The 17,398-nt window shown below is 48.2% G+C and overlaps 1 long non-coding RNA gene across 6 annotated transcripts; it reads right to left on the bottom strand.

The window, feature by feature from the left end:
• Positions 1–11,272: 11,272 nt before the first annotated feature.
• LOC123148561 (uncharacterized) lies at positions 11,273–17,002 on the bottom strand. Of its 6 annotated transcripts, none has more exons than XR_006473998.1 (5): positions 16,771–17,002; positions 14,757–16,678; positions 14,200–14,663; positions 13,789–14,080; positions 11,273–12,318 (listed from the first exon to the last, which is right to left on the bottom strand). It is a non-coding gene; the product is annotated as an uncharacterized lncRNA (long non-coding RNA). The 6 variants fall into 6 exon arrangements; XR_006473999.1 differs by lacking the exon at positions 11,273–12,318 and adding an exon at positions 12,357–13,146; XR_006474001.1 differs by lacking the exon at positions 11,273–12,318 and having other exon boundaries at positions 13,376–14,080; positions 14,757–16,514; positions 16,588–16,678.
• Between the last annotated feature and the right edge of the window lie 396 nt (positions 17,003–17,398).

Here is a 17,398-nt window from a genome sequence, read left to right as displayed (position 1 = left end):
GCCGCCTTCACGATTTCCTCTACCCCTCCTTGGATGGAGTCCCTCTGGGACGAAGCCTCGGTGTTGATCACATGTTCGAGGGGAGGGGCCTTCGGAGGCGTCCCGCTCTCCATAGCATCCGAGCTCAGCAAATCCTCGGACGAGGATTGTTCGGAACGGGACCCTGCCGGACTACAAAAAATATGGCTCGGTTTAAATAATATGCCATGATGGGTCCGGACACATGAACGTGTTTGGATTTTATATACTTACGAGTTCACTAGGGGCTGGGCCCTAGGATCCCACGCTGGGCTGCTATCGGCGACGGCAGTGGACTCTTCCGGAAGAAGAGTTTTTCCCCTTTTAGGCGACTCGGCCTCCAAGTGTACGGAGGCCGTCCTCTTCTTTCTTCCCCCTAAAAGGGATTCGTCTTCCTCCTCCTCGTCCTCTTCAGAGGCAGGTCGGGCACGGTGACGAAGGCTGCCCCGGGTCTTTTTGGCCTCCTTTTCGGTCTTCTTCTCCGGCACCTTGTAAGGCGCCTGGTCCAACATCTTCATCAGAAGTGGGCCGAATGGTTCTTCTGGCAGTGGGCCGGACATTGGATCTGCCCCGCCTTCTTTGCCTAGCCCTAGGAGAGTTGTGTAAAACACATTAAGCATTTCCCTTGAGTTATGCGAATAAAGCGTATGGTAACTTACCGAGCTTGCAGGGCGGGACAATTGGTACCTGCAGTCCTCAGCCGAGTCCGGCCATGATTTGTCGGGCTTAAAAAGCACCTTCCAGATGTCTTCGTGCGAGGATCCAAAGAGCTCTCGCAGGGTCTGGTGCTTGGCTGGATCGAATTCCCATAGATTGCAAGTCCGGTGTTGACAAGGTAGGATCCGGCGGACTAACATCACCTGGACTACATTGACAAGTTTGATATTCTTATCTTCCATACCCTTGACACGCATCTGGAGCACCAACAGTTTGTCGGACGAAGACTAGTCCAGGCACTTCTTGAGCCAGGACGTGAGCCGCAGAGGGGCTCCGGATCGGAACTCGGGAGCAGCGGCCCACTCCGCATTGCGCGGCTCGGTAATGTAAAACCACTCATGTTGCCACTCCCTGACGGAGTCATTGAAGGTACCTGTTGGCCATGTGATGTTGGGCATCTTGCTCACCATAGCACCCCCGCACTCAGCGTGCTCACCGCCCACTACCTTTGGATGCACATTGATGATCTTCAGCCATAAGCCAAAGTGTGGCGGGATGTGGAGAAAAGCCTCTCACACGACAATGAATGTCGAGATATTGAGGAAGGAATTGGGGGATAGATCATGTAAATCGATCTCGTAATAATACATGATGCCGCGAACAAATGGGTGGAGGGGAAACCCTAGCCCGCGGATAAAATGAGGGAGGAATACGACCCTTTCGTGGGGTTCCGGGGTAGGGACGATCTGTCCCGCCGTTGGGAGACGGTGGCCGATTTCCTGGGCTAGATACCCAGCCTCCTGAAGTTTCTTGATGTCCTTCTTTCGAACGGTAGAGGCCATCCACTTGCCTCCCGCTTCGGACATATTTGGAGTGGTTCTTCAGAGAAAATGCGAACTTGGGCGCTGGAGCTCGAGTGCGCAAGAATGGATGGGCAGAAGAGAAGGCGTGGGTAAAAAGGTGGAACCCTTACCCCTTTATAAGGGCAGAAGAAACTATGCGCCTCCCCACTCGCCTGGTAAAACTCGCTTATTCCCCAAGCGTCCTGATTGATGGCGCGGTTGGGTTATCCACACCTGTATTGATGGGAATCCCGTGATAAGGGGACACGATCTCTGCTTCGACAAGACGTGCCAAGAAAACCGCCTCGCAATATGTGCAGTAGCTGGTTGAGAAAAACGGTTCGAATAATAACCGGGGCTGTGGCGTGATGTCATGTTATGAAAAGTTGTCAGCGGATTAGATTTGTGGAAATATTATACTCTATACGGTGGTATGTGGAATTTGTTTTGCAGAGCCGGACACTACCCTTGTGTTCAAAATCTTCTATGGAGTATTCGGAGGAGGAACCCGCCTTGCAATGTCGAAGACAATCTGCGTGTCGGACTTATCGTCATTGAAGCCTGGTTCAGGGGCTACTGAGGGAGTCCTGGATTAGGGGGTCCTCGGACAGCCGGACTATATACTTTGGCCGGATTGTTGGACTATGAAGATACAAGATTGAAGACTCCGTCCCATGTCCGGATGGGACTCTCCTTTGTGTGGAAGGCAAGCTTGGCGATTTGGATATGTAGATATCCTCCCTTGTAACCGACTCTGTGTAACCCTAGCCCCTCCGGTGTCTATATAAACTGGAGGGTTTTAGTCCGTGGGACAACAACAATCATACCATAGGCTAGCTTCTAGGGTTTAGCCTCTCCGATCTCGTGGTAGATCAACTCTTGTAATACTCATATCATCAAGATCAATCAAGCAGGAAGTAGGGTATTACCTCCATTGAGAGGGCCCGAACCTGGGTAAACATTGTGTCCCCCGCCTCCTGTTACCATCCGCCTTAGATGCACAGTTCAGGACCCCCTACCCGAGATCCGCTGGTTTTGACACCGAGTTACCTTCACTTAGCCATAGGAGTTTGATGGTGGGGCTAAGTACTAGCCCCTGGAGCGTATGCGGCCATCCGAACTAGGATGCCCTAGGCGCATGACTGGGCGAAGGCCAGTCCTTCGTATAATACGAAGTAAATCGCAAAAGATTTGTAGCAAGTGCCTGAATCGCCGACCAGCTCTCGCCGAATCATGACAGTCAGCTTTCGGCTTTCTCTACTGAGGTGTTTGACCGGGCGAAACAGAAACACAATCGCAGTAGTTCTCCCTTTACTACCTTAGTCGAACAAGCGGAATGTAAGGTGGTAATCACAAGACCCGGGAAACCCAACTATTGACCAAAGACATGATTCGGAGCTGATGCATATAATGCGATATTCAGGACGCCGAAGTGTACTCTAGAAGTGTTAGGACTTTTGAAAATATACTTGGCCGAATAGAGCCCCCGGCGTTTAAGCCGTACCAAAGTATATATGGCAATCTGAAGCAAAGAGGAAAATACAGATTATGAAATAAACCAACACCGAACAGAGGTTGGCAAAAGAATTGTTTCCATTATAATCTGTTTGATACGTCAAAACATGTTATTACAGATAATGCCATAAACATCAAGGCTATTTTACATGCCGAGAATTTGTAAACAAGGGGAAGTTGTATACATAGCCTATAAAGAAAAGGTAGTCTTGAAGATCCCGATGACACCCTGCCGCATGCCTGCGCTGCTTTTGCCTTGGTGCAAGATCCTTTGAGAGGAGAGAACGACGATCGTTTATATAAAAGGGGCCTGGGAAAGAGCCCTTGTACGGGCGTATGGTCATTAGGTTTTAACGAACTTGTAATATGAGGAAAAAAAGAAGAAAGGAAAAAAGGGTTATGGTCCAAATAGGGTCGAGCCGCACTATAGACCTTGTCTGAAGTGTGCCTCTGTTGTTGCCCAAGGTATTTTAAGTGCGTAGTTATGCACACATGGTACATATTTTGCGGTTAGATGGGGCAATCGATGGAGGCGGAACTGCTAGTCTAGCTCTGGATCCACCAATCTGTCATTCTGCAGAGTAGGCCGGACTCATTTAACAGTGTCCGGGGTCTTGATGGCCGATCAAGTGTTCGGCTTGATGAGACCGCTCTTCACCTCGGCTGCAAGGGCCGTTGTATGCTCCTCAGTACGGAGGGAGCTCTCCATGTTTCCATTGACTGTGATAACGCCACGCGGTTCGGGCATCTTGAGCTTTAAGTAAGCATAGTGTCGAATTGCATTGAAGCGGCCGAAGGCGGTTCGTCCGAGCAGTGCTTGATAACCACTTCGAAAGGGGACAACATCGAAGATCAAGTCTTTGCTTTGGAAGTTGTCTAGTGAACCGAAGACTACTTCCAATGTTAATGAACATGTGCATCGGGCCTCTACGCCGGGTATCACTCCTTTAAAGGTGGTGTTACTAGACTTGATTCTTGATGGGTCCATGCCCATATTACGAACAGTGTCTTGATAAATCTGGTTAAGGCTGCTGCCGCCATCCATAAGGACTGGAGTGAGATGGCATCCATCAATGATCGGATCGAGGACCAGGGTTGTCAAACCTCCATGATGGATACTGGTCGGGTGGTCCTTGCGATCGAAGGTGATCAGACAAGTTGACCATGGGTTGAATTTTGGGGCGACAGGCTCTACGGCGTAGACGTCCCTTAATGCGCACTGGCGCTCCCGCTTGGAGATATGAGTGACATATATCATATTCACCGTTTTTACCTCAGGGGGGAATTTCTTCTGTCCCCCTGTGTTCGGTGGGCGGGGCTCATCATCGTCCTCGCTTGGCGACCCTTTCCCCTTATGTTTAGTATTTAGCTTACCCGCCTGTTTGAAGACCCAACAGTTTATGTTGGAATGATTTGCAGGCTTGTCGGGGGTGCCATGAATCTGGCAAGGCCGGTCGAGTATTTTGTCCAAATTGGATGGGTCATCCCTGTTTCCTTTGAATGGCTTCTTCCGTTGACCGGGTTTAGAGCCACTGAATCCGGCGTTGACCGTTGTATCTTTGGTTTCTTCATTGTTATTTCGACGCTTGTGCTTGTTAAGTCGTGTCCGTCCGTTGCCATCCCTGGCTTCGGAGGTGCTGGGGTCACTGGTACTATTGCTTCTATGAGCTAACCAGTTGTCTTCTTCCGCGCAAAAGCGGGTCATGAGTGCGGTAAGAGTTGCCATAGACTTTGGCTTTTCTTGACCGAGGTTTCCGGCAAGCCATTCGTTGCAGACGCTATGTTTAAAGGCCTCTAGGGCTTCAGCATCGAGGCAGTCAATGATTTGGTTCTTTTTAATTAAGAATCGAGTCCAAAGTTTGCATGCTGACTCTCCGGGTTGCTGGACTATGTGAATAAGGTCATCGACATCCGGTGGCCGAACATAAGTACCTTCGAAGTTGTCTCAAAAGGCATCCTCCAAATCTTCCCAGCTGCCAATAGAGTTCTCTGGGAGGTTGTTTAACCGGTGCCATGCTGGTCCCTTTAGCTTTAGGGGGAGGTATTTTGATGGCGTGGAGATCATCACCTCGAGCCATGTGAATGTGGAGAAGAAAGTCTTCGATCCATACGGCGGGATATGTCGTTCCATCGTATGCTTCGATGTTTACGGGTTTAAACCCTTCTAGAAACTGGTGTTGCATTACCTCATCGGTAAAGCACAAGGGGTGTGTGGTGCCTCTGTATCGGGAAATGTCACGACAGAGTTCGAATGACATCTGTGTCCAGTTTTCAACCCGAGTGTCGTTATGCTTATCGCGCCAAGCTTGATGGCCGTCATCTCGCGTTGGAGCATGCCCCCTTGATCCATAGATTGATCTAGCCTGACCAGCTCTATTGTCCAGGTCCTGGTGTAAGTCGTATGTGTAGCCCAGAGCTGCTACCTCTCTGCCTCGACAGCGAGGTGGCACGAGCTGGTGTTCGGCATAAGCAGCCGCTTTGTCGCGTCCATGTGGTGGTCGGTCTAGTTCGTCAGTGTGATTATATCTTAACGGTATTGTCGCAAGGGCCTCATCTTCAAATTGTGGCAATAGCTGGCGTACCGGATAACTCTTTGTTGGGCGCTCGAGGCCATATCCCTCGGCAACTAGGACCTGGGTCCATCTTTCGTTGAGTGTATCATGTTCGGCTTGAAGCTGTTGTTGTTTCTTTTTTAGGCTCCTCGCAGTGGCGATTAGCTATTGCTTGAAGCGCTCTTGCTTGAGGGGTTCCTCTGGCACGATGAAGTCTTCGTTGCCAAGGCTAACGTCCTCCTCGAAGACCGGTAGATAGTTATTATCCTCCGATTCCTCATTCCTGACAGGTTTGTCGGGGTTAACTTGTCCCTCCTCCATTCATCCTGCTCGGATGCAGGACGGGGTCTTTGGCGTCATCCGGAGTGTTGTTGTCTCCAGTGTCGGTATTGCTTTCCTTTTCGCGACGTGATTTTGAGCGGCGCCGCTGATGTTGACATTTTGATGGTGCCTCGACAGGCTTGTCCTCAATCAGGTCCTGCATGTCATCATCGTCCTTCTTAGGTGTATCTACCATATACACGTCGTGTGTTGAGGTGGTCATCCAATGCCCGGTGATAGGCGGATTCTGGCCAGGTGTGTCCCCGGCATCGTCGTCCATGCCTTTGATGTCTTCGGAGGCGTAATATAGCATGTCGGTCAAGTCCTCGGCAGTGGCTATTAAGTGGGGGGTGGGTGGGATGTAAAATTCCCTGCTCTCAGCCCCTAGTCCGGGTTGGGCATAGTTCGAAGGTGATACTTCCGTAATGGCGAGAGATCGCATTAAGTCCAGGGCCTCGTTTAGGAGCGAAGGCTGGACGGGGAACCGAGGACCTGCAGAGCTGGGCATGGTAGGCTCCACCTGGCCGTGCTCACTAAATGCGGGCCTCGAGAGTTTGGAGTTATCGTCTAGAGGTGAGTTCGGTTCCCCGATGATAGGGAGAGCCCTGTTTGATTCCGGGCTTGCCGAAAATATAGTAGCCTTCGGGTCTCCGGCAGAGAGTTCCGTAGTAGGAGAGAGTCCGGTGGGTTTCCAACCCCCATCTTCGGATGAGGTGGTCTGCTGTGGATCTAAGGCCAGGCAGGGATGATAGTTGGTCTTTGAACGGCACCCGATGATGGAGCCAACAGGTTTCCCTCTTGAAGATGAGGAATAGCGGTCAAGGCCGTGAACCCTTCGAAGATCAAGTCTCCTCGGACATCAGCGACATAATTCAGGCTTCCGAACCTGATCTGATGACCAGGGGCGTAGCTGTCGATGTGTTCAAGGTGGCCAATTCAATTGGCACATAGAGTGAAGCCGCCAAACACAAAAAGTTGACCAGGGAGGAAAGTTTCCCCGGAAATAACATTGTTCTTGACGATCGAACGAGCCATCGAACCTTCTGCTGACGACACAGCAGAACTCTCAATGAAAGCACCAATGTCGGTGCCAAAACCGGCCGATCTCGGGTAGGGGGTCCCTAACTGTGCATTGGAGGATCGAAGGTAACAAGGTACAAAGGGGACATGATGTTTACCCAGGTTCGGGCCCTCTTGATGGAGGTAAAACCCTACATCCTACTTGATTGTATTTGATGAGTATATGGGTTACAAGAGTTGATCTACCTCGAGATCGAAGTGGCTAAACCCTAGATGTCTAGCCTGTATGAATTATGATAGCCTCTACGGACTAAGCCCTCCAGTTTATATACACAACGTAGGGGCCTAGGGTTGTACAGAGTCGGTTTGTAGAGGAAGGAAATTACATATCCGGACACCAATCTTGCCATCCACGCATAGGAGAGTCCTATCCGGACATGGGGGGAAGGTCTTCTACCTTGTATCTTCACGGCCCATCATTCCGGCCCATATCACACAGCCCAGACACCCGAGGACCCCCTGATCCAGGACTCCCTCACTCTCACCATCAGCAACGTCGTGGTCACCAAGACCCTCATCAACAGGGGCGCCGGCCTCAATGTCCTCTCCATTGAAACCTTCGAGACACTCCAAGTGCCTTATGACCAGCTCCTGCCCAGCAGGCTATTCTTGGGGGTGACCGACGGCTCCACCACTCCCCTGGGACAGATGTGCCTCCCCGTCACCTTCGGCACCTACGACAACTATTGTACCAAGCTCATCGACTTCAATGTGGCCCCCGTTGGCCTCCCGTACAGTTCCATCCTGGGGTATATATCATGCCCTTACCAAGTTCATGGCGGCGACCCACCCCGGCTACAACGTGATCAAGATGCCCGGCAGCAATGGCGTTATTACTGTCGCCGAGAGCAAGGAGAATGCAGTCCGGGCCCTCAAGCGCGCCTACAGGGCCGTGGCAGCCTGGTGCCCAGGCTTCGAAGATGGGGTTGGGCCTCTAGAGGTCGCCCTTGCGAGGAAGAAGCAGTTCTTCTCTCAGGAACACACTGAAACAAAGAAGGTATCGGTTGACGATAGTGGCGCGGGCCCCACCTTCACCATTGGTGTCGACCTTCCCCCCGAACAAGAGGACGCGCTCGTCGCTTTCCTCCGGGCGGACAAGGACATGTTCGCCTGGAAGGCATCTAATCTAATCGGCGTTCCGAGGGGGGCAATCGAGCACCATTTGGCGGTGTGTCCCAACGCCCGTCCCATCAAGCAGAAGGCACGGCACCAAGCGCTGGAGAAGCAAGCATTCATCGTCCAAGAGATGCACAAGCTGCAGGAAGTTGCGGTCATTCCAGAGGTGCATCATCCCGAATGGCTCACCAACTCAGTCATCGTCCCCAAGAAAGGTGGAAAGGAGCGCATGTGCATCGATTTCACAAGCCTCAACAAGGCATGCCCCCAGGACCCATTCCCGCTCCCACACATCGACCAGATCGTGGACTCCACCGTTGAGTATGACCTATTGTGCTTCCTGGACGCATTCTCGGGCTACCACTAGATCAAGATAGTGGTGGAAGATGTGGAAAAGACAACCTTCATCTCCCCGTGCGGCGTGTTCTGCTACATCTGCATGTTGTTCGGTTTAAGGAGCGTTGGCGCTACCTTCCAGCAGCTGATGCACATCACGTTGGGGCCAAGGCTAGGGAGGAACACGGAGGCCTACGTCAATGACATCATGGTCAAATCACACGAAGCCAATATACTAATCAAAGACCTAGAAGAAATGTTTGCAAATCTGCATGAGGTCAACCTGAAGCTCAAACCTGACAAGTGTGTCTTTGGAGTCTGCTCCGGCAAGCTTCTCAGCTTCCTTTTCTCCCACCAAGGGATCGAGGCCAACCCCGAAAAGGTCAAGGCCATCGAGAAGATGCGCCCCCAGACCCTTAAGGAAATGCAACGGCGGCAGGGTGTGTGGCCTCCTTGGGGTGCTTCATCTCCAAGCTAGGCGAGCGCACCTTGCTCGTCTTCAAGTTGATGAAAAGGACAGGCTCCTTCAAGTGGACCCCTGAATCGGATGCGGCTTTTGAGGACCTCAAGACATACCTCACGAGTCCGCCCATCATGGTGGTGCCGCATTTTCGCGAGCCCTTAGTCCTATACCTGGTGACCACCCCACAGATGGCCAGCGTCGCACTGGTAGCGCTGTGGGAGGAACGCGCCGGCACCAAGGAAAGGCTTCCTGAGACTCGCGAGCCCTCCAAGCTCCCTAGACCTTCCGAGCCTCGCGAGATGCCAGAGCCTCACGAGCCTTCCGCATCTCAAGCCGGCGCCCCCAGCCTCGCGCGACCCTTCAAGAGCAAGCTCCTGCCGAAGCCACATGCCTCATTGAGCACACCCCGTGTACTTCATGAGCACGGTGATGAGGGACGTGCGAGCGCGCTATCCTATGCAGCAGAAGCTTCTTGCCCTCATGGTCGCCTCCAGGAAGCTGCGGCATTATTTTCAGGGCCACCCCATCAAGGTCGTCTCCGCGTACCCCCTGAAGAAAGTGATGCATAGCTCTAATGCTGCAGGATGGGTCGCTAAGTGGAGCATCGAGCTGCAGGCATTCCAGTTGGAATTCTGCACCACGAGAGTCATCAAGGGAGCGGCTCTCGCCGATTTCGTGCTGGAGTGGACGAACACATGTGGGGAGGAGCCTCATGAGGACAAGTCCCTCCTGCCCGGGGATGAGGCACCTGCTGGGTGTGTCATGCACTTTGACGGCGCCTTCTCCAGATAGGGAGAGGGGGGCTGGGATCGTACTTGTCACCCCAGTGGAGGACAAGCTTTACTACACTGTCCAGTTGTGCTTTCAGCATGGCGAGAAGGTCTCCAACAACATATCAGAGTACGAGGGCCGGATCGCCGGGCTCAAGGGAGATTCTTAGCTCCTCGTCAACTTCTCCAACAAAAAGTACAAGCCAAAAGACGAGCACATGGCTGCCTACCTAGAGGAGGTACGTAAGCTCGAAAAACGCTTCCTGGGTTTAGAGTTGCAACATATCCCGCGCGACGTCAACAAGGAAGCCGACGACATTGCTAATTAGACAAGAAGTGACACTAGGCTCTCTCTCCCTCTCTCTCTCTCTCTCTCTAGTTTTCTCGCAGTTCTTCTTCCTGGACGTCGAAGCTCTGTCAATCTACTACTTCAGAATGCGCGGATACCTTGGAGGGGTCATCTACTTCGACTCTCATCTTGGAGAACATTCTCGTGGCTGGGAGGTGTAACCTAGTTGTGAAAAATGATGGGAATCATCGCGCTGCACCGAGCTACTGTGCTCGTCGGTGAGTTTGATCGTTACCGCCATCTTCATAGTGTTCATGGGTTTGATCGTGTAGCACAATTTTTTTTGTTCAGTAGCACGTTCCCCTACCATAGTGCCCCTACTCCCCTCAACACCACGCGAGCAATGTCCCCCTTGTATGGATTCCTATTAGATATCGCCTATGGGCGATCGAATTGGGTCGACTCATTAGCGTCGCTGCCTTTGTTGTCGTTGTGTTGATTTGCTCTGCTATATTATTTTTCTTTTTCGGTATCTTTTTTTATTTTTCTTTGTTTTTTCATCAGTTTAATTTGTTTTTTATTAATTTTCTCCATTGTACTTTGGTTTTATTTGTTTTTTATTAATTTTTTATTTTTAGCAAAAATGCCCATGCTTTGCAACGGGAGAAAGAGTATCTTAGCATAATCCTACTAAGGTTGAAATAACTGAAATTCTCAATTGAAAGATCTAACAAATATACTCGTGAGTTGCAACGGGAGAGAAAAAATTAAGCAAAGGTCCCGCTTATCTTCCTTTTGGCCCTCTAGGATGGTGGCCCTCTTCATCGACTCAGAAAGCACATGCAGGGACTTTCAGATACTTAGCTATTTCTTCCTGGAGGTGTTTTGTGTAGAGTCTCAGCACGGTTGTTTATTCTCGTGCTCCCTTTACACTTTATAGCAAGTACTATTGGATCATCGTATGCATACTCGGTACTGGCAGTGCGCCTTGTTTTCTGTTTTTGGTACTACACTACTGCAGCATTGTTTCCTTATGTTCTTCGTCGATGACCCGATTCAGCACGATCAGACATGTATCAGAAATTAGAAAGCATAACAAAGACATAACTATTGAGGAGGTGGAAAAGAAGGCCCAAAGAATGAACAAAGAGAAACGTATTACAGAAGGGTTTTTATCAGGTCTATCACTTCAAATAGCCAGGAAAAAACTCGTCACTCCCACTTAATCCAAGTAGATTATCGTCGGGCTTGTCATTTCAAACAAACAAATCAGTCAAATATGATTTCATCAGGTAAAATCTCGCTTGCAGGTTGGAAAAGATTGTCCTTCGTAACATGTGGATGAAAACACCTGAACAAATAAATGCATGAAACAGGAATGCAATACTAATTAAGGATTCCAATAAGAGAAAATGATGCTAGACGGTCAGTAGCACTCTCTAATGCCTCATCCCACAACAAAACGAGCAAATTTCTAGGTCATCTTTCTCTTCAAAGTACATACAGTTAATTCAAGCAAGCCAAATCAGCCATAGCGTGAGCGAAGTAGCCACAACAAAGGGCTTCTCCAGTTCTCTAGCAGCAAAGGAGCTCCATTGTTTTAGCTAGGACCAGTTTACGTATCTGTACTGTCCTATAAAAAAATTTAAGTAAGGTTGTGTGAACATATCAAAAGAGTAAAAAGAACAAGCGGTCGGGAAGGAATAAAGCTGTGAATTTGAGTGTAGATCAGCTTAGCAAAAATCATCCTTGGTGAAGCTTCGCTAGATGAAATCTCTACGTAACTAACTCCATGATCTTCATCTCAAACCATTTTTAATCTTCCCTGATCCTTTCTAACCGTGTCCTGAAACTGACTGCTGAAAAGGACAGACCAGATCTTTGTCGACCCTTAAATAGAGGTATATAAAAGAACATATGTCTGCTGACAGTCAGAGGCTGGCAAGAGATGTGATCAAAGGCGGTATGGTTTATCGTCAGCAGATGACAACTGAATCAACTGATACACATGACAATTATGTCGATGATGATGGTGCTATGTGCGTCAGTGTGTGTGTATCTATTGTTCTATGAATATATGTGCGGTTAACTTCAAAAAAAAAAATTGCCTGTCTTGGTGTGTAACAAATAGTATGTCTCGCACTTGCTTGTTCATATTCGAATACCATATGTATAGCTTGACCTTGTGTGTGCATAGGCAGCGGCACGAGATGCTCATGGGGTCTAATCGGACGGTATTTGTGTGTGTGTTGAATAAATTTCTCTTCTTGCTGATATTACCACAAACAGTAGAGGTAGTCCTTGCTATCTCCATCGTCAAATCTACATAATTCTTCTGATTCCTTTTGTAACCACGAGCCTAGGGAGACAAACAGAAAAAAAAAACATGTTAGCATCAAATCTGTAGTTTATGTATTAACTAAAGTAGAGCATCAAAGATAGATAATTCAGAGCTCTTTGTTATTCACGGATGAGCACACACAAGAGAGAAGCATAAAAAAGAGCTATAAATAAGGTTGCGGAAGCTCTTTGTTATTCAGGGATGCGCATCGAAGAGCTAACAAATTCGGAGCTCTTTGTTATTCACGGATTGCAGCCATTGTGCGCCAACACACGCACGCTCGGCCAGCCCCCGATCCATGGGTTCCACGTGCACTGCTCGGGGTGGCGACCGTTACCGGAGACGCAGCAGTAAATACTCGTAGAAGGGAGGAAGACAGGGCGTGGTGGTGGTAGCTGGCATGGTTGGGGATTTGGATTGTTCTCCACCAATTCCTCCTACGTTGGTCAGATCTGGAGCGCTTGGAGCTCCTCTCCTCGGCAAGCCCGTATCCAGTCGTCGTCGTGCTCGTGCTCCAGATCCGCCGCCGCCTGGCACTTCTCTGCTCTCTTTCTCGATTGATCGAGCCCATATCTCGGAAGTACCTATCTGAGCACGAGCTCAGATGAGCTCTTTATCCACATCGCTGGTTCCCATAAAGATTCGCGCCAACAACTGTCTGGTTCTCTGTATAGCGACCCGTATTTCTCTTTTTCGCTGCGCACTGACCCATCATTGTCGGTTCATGGATGTCACGGCCCCCCGCTGGAGCCCTGCCCGCCCAGACGGCATCTAACAGAATAGGCCACGGCTCAGCTCCATCTTTTAGTCCTGGTAGTACTGCGGCAGATTCCCGTCCCCTCTCATCTGAAAAAAATACGTATGCATCAAGGGCATCTTTGGTCCACCGTTTGACTAAAAGTTATCTGTTTCACATGGGTAAAGCCCAGCACCTGCTGATCGAAAATTCATATTATCAAATACTACGAGTTCAGGTGAAGATGAAAATTCATATGCATCAAGGAGTACGAACTAATCAATTAATCCCTACACCGTTCAGCATTGCTCATTCTACGAGTATAGCATCGACCCAACATAAAAGTCTAATGGCATACCACAAAATGCCAATGTCAGGCGACCTCCTTGGAGGTCGTTAAAAATAATAATATCGGAAAACATATTTTGAAGTTTCAAAAAAATCTGAAAAAAATCATACATGTTTACATTGATGTATTCTACATGTGTGTAAATTTTGAAGATGAAATATATTACGGTGAGAGCTACACAAAAAGACAAATCGTAATTTTCAAACTGATGAACAGTGCAAACACTGTTTACTACTAGAAATGCAGGATTTTCTCTTTTTTATGTAGCTCTCGCCATAATGTATTTCAGTGTCAGGTTTTATACACATGTAGAATACATCCATATGAATGTGTAGAATTTTTTTTCACAAAATTTTGAAACTCCAAAATGTAATTTATCAAAATTTTCAATATATCCACCTACATGGAGGTCGCCCGCCAAAAGCCCGCATCCAATGGCATACACCTTTTTTCAACACATGGCCACAAAGGAGTCCCATGTGAGCAAACCGTCAACACTCGCAGGCAAACTCTTCACCTCCATCTCTGCACCACTTCTCCCTTCGCCCGGCCTTCGAATGTATGCGACTCTCGATCTCTACCACTTCTCGATCCCGCACTCATACAAGATATGGCCAAACTGTTTCAACATGACCCTTGTGTATATCTTGCTTGCATGTCGTTGTATAGCCAGATTACCTCATCAGCGGTCTTCCCTGTATATGAACACAGCAGCCGATGTAACAAAGTTATGTATCAAATAATATCTAATTCAGGAAGAAGCATCAAAAAACACATGCAGTAAAAGAGAGATAAGCACATAAGCACCACTTACAATTCTTGTTCTCTTCACTTCATAGTTTTCATCGAACACATGATCAAACTGCAGCCTCATGTACTTCTTAACAAACATATGCATCCAGCAACCAGGAGGCACATAATTCTTGAGCATGTGATTTGTGCTCTCGCTACTCTGAGTACTTGCCATCTTAGCACATAACATACCTTTGAAATATGACTTTGCCCACTTGTGTCCACTCTCAAAGAGCCGAGAGATGTACGGATGTGTCCACAGTCTGCATTTCTCGAGCACCAGATGCCACCCTTCCTCGATTTCATCCACGGTCAACACGTGATTCACAACGTTGTGGAATTCTGCTCTAAATTCACTCTTTTTAGTGTACAGTGGCCCCAATTATTCTTTAGCTTTATTTAGGACATGCCACTTGCCACTAACACCACTGACACGCTGTGTCTAGCATGATACTCTTAATGGAAGCTCCATTGCCCGATTATGATCTGCAAAAACTCAAAAAGCATTGGTCATTAAACAATCCCAACATTTTACCTCCACAACATCTACTCTAACAAAGTTAAGAATTCAGGATGCACCTGTCAAAACAGTCCTTGATGCCACGCCTCCCATCATCCGCAAAAATTATATGAATACCCACTTGAAGCTTGCCTGTGTCTAATCACGCATCAATACACCAGAAAAGATCATGCTCTAGAAATGATTGTTCACTCCTACGGAAAGCGCAAATGGCATGTAATACAGATTAGTACGATAGGTGGTGCCAAATGTCACTACATCTCCAAAAAATGACTACTGATGCCTGCTGCTCCTGTTTGCCCACATTAAGTTTTTTGTTTTTTTATTCTACCCGCTTGGACACGATATATGGAACGTGGATCCTTAGATCATAATCGTGCAAACACCTCCATGATTTTCCGTACATCGTCAGCAGCTTGTTCTCTGCTTATTATCTTTCCGCATAGGCTCTTAAGCGACCACTTAGTGAATGGCACATTCTCCACCAATCCAAAAAAGCTCCCAATAATACGGTACACAATTGCAAGGTTCATGTTGTTCTGCCTTGGCTATTTTATCAAGTATTGGCCATGCACATCAATATAGTTGTGTGATGGCCAGTTTATTGTCTCACAAAAATTATGGGACAGCGAGCCGTTGTTCTGTTCTCTATGCTCAGCAATGTACCACCGGTTGTGCTAAGAAGTCTTATAAGCGCAGGGCACTTGTACCTTCAAGATCTCGTGTTCTCCACTCCAGCTTTACCCTTCCACAAATCCACAAAACATCAAATATTGCTAGATTTTTATATCTACTGGTTACCAAATCCAGAACACAACTCTGGAAACTTATTGACATCCCTCGTAAAGGGATTATTTATCCACACCGATCCTCACCCTGATGAAATTACTATGATCAATAACATCCTCATTTCCTTCAAAAAAAAATTCTAACCTCCTGTCAATGACACTGCACATTTCTACTACTGTAATGCAAACTCCTCGAGAATGCTGTGTATTTCAGTGCAGGACTCGACAACCACATTTTACAGTTGTACTAACATGTTTCAAAAAACCATCTACTTCCACATGTAAGATTCTTATACTTATATTTCTGGAAAACTATAAAAATCTCATGAATCTAATGATTACGTATATAGTCAGCACATCATATTTCCACTGGATGCAACTTTGTGGCTGACACCACAAGCCTGTACTACTCAGAACATGCAAGAACTGAGTACATTTGAAACAACCAGCCCAATCGAGTCCATTTTTTTAATTAAGTCCGAACTAACCCTGTATGTCTAACCACAAAGAACAAAATCAAAGCCATGAGGCTGCACTCATGTGATCATGTCTACTGGCCCCAGTGTTAAATTATTCGGGTAAGCAGTCAGAGAGCCATGAAATTCAGATAGTACATCTATTGCAAAAACCAGCCCAAACGAATCTGTTTTTTAAAATTAAGAAGTCTGTGTGTCTAACCACAGAGAACAAAATCACAGTCACGAGTTTGCATTCAAGCCTAGTGGTGCCAATAACCAATTATTCAGGGCAGCAGATAAAGAGTCATGAAATTCAGATAGTACAAAAAAAACAAGAAAGCACTAACTCATTCAATCGACGAACAAACCTTTTTGACCATTGATGCTTGTGGCAAGCTCTCACGTCTCTGCTCAGGACGTAAATCTTCTGCACATATTTGACCGTCTGTGCTCATGGCAGGCTGACAAATCAATTGGGATTTGACCGTCCCTCCTCCGCTGCGAAGACTTTGCTCGTCGCGGCCTTCGGCGGCGGATCCGTTGACTCTCTCCCACCTCCAGCAGGGGGAATCTGGTTGGGCATGAGCACGCTGAGAAAGAGAATGGAGCCGTATGGAATCTTGGAGGATGCAATCTCCTACGACCTGAAGGAGAGTCAGCATACCGGCTCCCGTCGGCGCCATTGGCACAGGGGCCGGCACCGAGCTCTCTCCTACTTCCTCAAGGACACTGGATCTGATTCAAGTCAAAACCAAATCCTTTAAGACACCAAAGCCATGCGGGTAAGATTTGCAACGAACCCGCCAGGCAAGCAGAGATCAACGTACCTGCCCATTGGCTGCATCGGAAACTCCATGCCGGATCACCGCCGCCGCTCCTTCTCTCTCCGTCGGAGACCCTTGTTTCTAAACGAGCACCGCTCTAGGCAGAGAACACTCTGGATCCTGCATTCAATTTTAATTTTTCTGCCTGTTCCCACCGGACGGAAAAGCAAACTTCCAGGGCTACGGATCAGACGGGGACGCGCGATTCTGATCCACGTCCCACCTCCACTAGGTCGAACGGACGCCAACCTGCACGTTAACTCTGGCCCACCACCCAACCCTGCTACGTACGTATTTATCTACAGTGTGCATTTTCCTATCGACCCATATAAACAAATGGCTCAGATCAAGATCGCTATGGAACGTCCAGGATAACGAGCTCATTTGAGCTCGGGACCAATTACTCCGCGTCCCCCATATCTTGAAATTTGATCACGTGTTTAGATTGAAGCCTAACCTTAACTGATGGAAGCCTCTTGCTCTGCTCCGAGTTGTGGTGGAACTGGTCTCTCTTTTACCATTTTACCAAGCAGAAAAATTGAGAGACCAGTTCCACCACAACATGAACATTTTCTAACTACATGAACATTTTTTACATTCAAAATTTCATGGGCATTTTTGGAAACACGTG

This window comes from Triticum aestivum, chromosome 7A (genome assembly GCF_018294505.1).
Source record: "Triticum aestivum cultivar Chinese Spring chromosome 7A, IWGSC CS RefSeq v2.1, whole genome shotgun sequence".
In the NCBI taxonomy this organism is placed as follows: Eukaryota; Viridiplantae; Streptophyta; class Magnoliopsida; order Poales; family Poaceae; genus Triticum; species Triticum aestivum.
The sequence above is the reverse complement of the archived record's forward strand: the minus strand, read 5'-3'. Positions and strand labels throughout refer to the sequence as shown.